Source organism: Sapajus apella, unplaced genomic scaffold, assembly GCF_009761245.1.
Source record: "Sapajus apella isolate SASKATOON/1434 unplaced genomic scaffold, GSC_monkey_1.0 scaffold8, whole genome shotgun sequence".
Lineage (NCBI taxonomy): Eukaryota > Metazoa > Chordata > Mammalia > Primates > Cebidae > Sapajus > Sapajus apella.
Genome location: NW_022436948.1, coordinates 28,099,800 through 28,103,008, shown reverse-complemented (window position 1 = coordinate 28,103,008; position 3,209 = coordinate 28,099,800). Strand labels below are relative to the sequence as shown.

At 40.1% G+C, this 3,209-nt stretch overlaps 1 pseudogene; it reads left to right on the top strand.

Annotated features, from left to right (window-relative positions):
- The first annotated feature begins 2,826 nt into the window (after positions 1–2,826).
- LOC116551059 lies at positions 2,827–2,944 on the top strand (annotated as a pseudogene).
- Positions 2,945–3,209: the final 265 nt, after the last annotated feature.

The window sequence follows — 3,209 nt, the reverse complement described above, 5'->3', positions numbered from 1 at the left end:
ACAGGCTGGATAAAGAAAATGTGGCACATATAAACTATAGAATATTATGCAGCCATTAAAAATAATGAAATCGTGTCCTTTGCAGCAATATGAATGCAGCTGGAGGCCATTATCCTAAGCAAATTAACACAGTAATTGAAAACTAAAGACCACATGTTCTGACTTATAATAAGTAATAGCTAAACACTGGGTACACATGGACATAAAGATGTGAATAATGGGCACTGGCGACTACTAGAAGAGGGAGTGGTGGGGAGAAAGGGCTGAAAAACTACCTACTGGGTACTATTCTTACTATACAGATGACAGGATCATTCATACTCCAAACCTCAGCATCACACAATATACCTGTGTAACAAACTGGACATGTACCACTTGAATCTAAAGTAAAAGTTGGAATTATAAAATACATACAGATTTGGCTGGGTGCTGTGGCTCATGCCTGTAATCCCAACACTTTGGGAGGCCAAGACAGGTGGATCACTTGAGGTCAGGAGTTCGAGACCAGCCTGGCCACAATGGTGAAACTTTACCAAAAATACAAAAAATAGCTGGGCATGGTGACATAGGTCTATAATCCCAACTACTCCAGAGGCTGAGGCACAGGAATCGCTTGAACCTGGAAGGCGAATGTTGCAGTGAGCTAAGATTGCACCACTGTACTCCAGCCTGGGCAACAGAGTGAGACTCCATCTCAAAAAAAAAAAAAAAAAAAATATATATATATATATATATATATATATATAAAGATAAAAATTTTGAAAAAAAAAAAAATGGCAATAAGAAAAAAAAAAAAAAAAGGTGTTTCAGGAAGTTGAGCCTAGCTGTAACATACAGTACAGAAAGTTTTTGCATCATCTAGGAGTATTTGGGCTAGCATGTAAAATTGGGCCTAGAGAGAAAAGGATGGATATCAAAAAATGGAAAAGAAATTTTAGTATCTTAAATATAGAGAATGAGGAAGCAGGATGAGTCAAACCAAGATACTAGGCTTTGTCCCTGAGGGATTAAAATAACAATGTGGTGTTGACAGATTCAGATTCAATGAGTCACAGTGGAAGGACCGGTTTCCAGGAGTAGAGATGTGTTGTGGAATTTGGCCCTGTTGACCATTCCCTCATTGCTGAAGCACTCCCCTCCCTAGCCTTCTGCCATCCCTCTCTTTTGGCTTTATTCCTACCTCTTCCATTGTTCTTTCTAAGTCTTCTTTATGGTCTTCAATTTGTATCCAATTTTTCTTGCAGTTAATACTCTCCTGGATTGACTCATTCATTTCCAGGGCCTTAATACACAGATGCCAATGGCTTACAAATTCTTATGGCCAGCATGTAAAGGCTCCTCAGCTCCATATTGTGTTTCTAATTGCCTATGGGTATTTATCCCCCAGCCACTTTTAACATGCCCAAAATTAGTCTTACACCACCTTATCCCCTTCTAATTTTATCCATCCCTTTTATTCTTACTTATTTCTGCTCCTTTATTCTCTATCTCTGCAAATGTTCCCCAAGTTTTATCTCCTTATCAAAACTAGAAAACTGGGGAACATCCTTTTTCTCCCTGAACAGAGCTGTGCCCACTGTTTGATGCCCTGTCTTGCCAAATCATCAGCCTCCTTAATTGTGCTTATATTGTTTTCCACCTCCACTGTCTTAATCTCAGGTGGTTTTAAATCTCTTCTCTGGCCTTACTCTATAAACTTTTCTTTCCACCCCTGGTCTTGTCCAATTCCTTCTCTCTGTCTCTCTTCTACTATGAGTGATTTTCTTAAATATAAATTTGATCATTCCCTGTTCTTAGGTGAAGAGGAAATTAGGACTCCTCATTACCTTCTGCAGAAGCTTTTCATCTTGTTTTTTTTAAAATCCTAATTAGTACTCTACAGAGTTAACTCAAAGACAATCAATGGTACCAAGTTAGAAGCTGAATGACAAATAAATCCTTTGGTGAGACATAAAAGAGTTGAGTTCAAAAGCACAGGCCCTTTTTTCCCCCTCTCACTTTGCTGCTAGGAAATTCATTTAGCAAATATTTATTGAGTATCCACCATGTGCCATACACTCTTCTCAGTGCTGCTCTATATTAATTCTGCTAATTCTTATAAAAACCCATGGACGTCAGTAATATTATTATTTCGATTTTACAGATGGAGAACTGAGGCATATAGATGTTAAATTATTCAAGGTCCACAGCTCAGTGAAGTCCAGAACTGGGATGTGAACCCAGATAATCTGACTCTAGAATTTTGCTACTCAAAGGAGAATGGATTCTACAGAAATACACACCCTGTGCTCCTACCCTAGACTTAATCATTATGTAAATTGTTGCGAGATTTCCAGATGATGTGTGCATTCATTCATGTTTGAACAGCTTTGTCTGTGAGTCTGGGTTCTTAACTACTATGTCAACCCCACACAACAGTAGTTGACTTGTTGTTTCTCCTTCAGACATGTGGTTTGGCTCTCCTTTTTATGTACCTGTCAAACACAAAATAACAAGCCTTAAAACCTTGCCCCTGATCCTTTTTTTTTTTTTTTTTTTTTGAGACAGAGTTTCACTGGTTACCCAGGCTGGAGTGCAATGGCGCGATCTCGGCTCACCACAACCTCCACCTCCTGGGTTCAGGCAATTTTCCTGCCTCAACCTCCTGAGTAGCTGGGATTACAGGCACGCGCCACCATGCCCAGCTAATGTTTTGTATTTTTAGTAGAGACGGGGTTTCACCATGTTGACCAGGATGGTCTCGATCTCTTGACTTCATGATCCACCTGCCTCGGCCTCCCAAAGTGCTGGGATTACAGGCGTGAGCCACCGCGCCTGACAGCCCTGATCCTTTTGTAGGTCATAATGATTGGGTGTAGAGCATGATGATTGGGTGTTCACACACATAAATGAAGTGTGCCAGCCTCAAACCTTCTTATGACACAGGCACATGACTCTCCTGGGACCTCTGAAGTGAGGTCCCAGCAGGTGAGCTGCGCCTCCCTGACCACTCCCTCCACTTATATGACTGCTTCATCATTTGTCTTGGATCTAGCATCTATATCTCTGAACACAGAATACATTAAATATCTGGAACTTTTCTGGTTAGAAGAAATATGAACCTATATCTCTAAGAGTTATTATTCTTGATGCAGGTCAATTTTATAGGTCCTGAAGAGGAATTAGTGCACCAATGTTCAAAATGACTTCTGGTCAGTGATGGTTGTTCA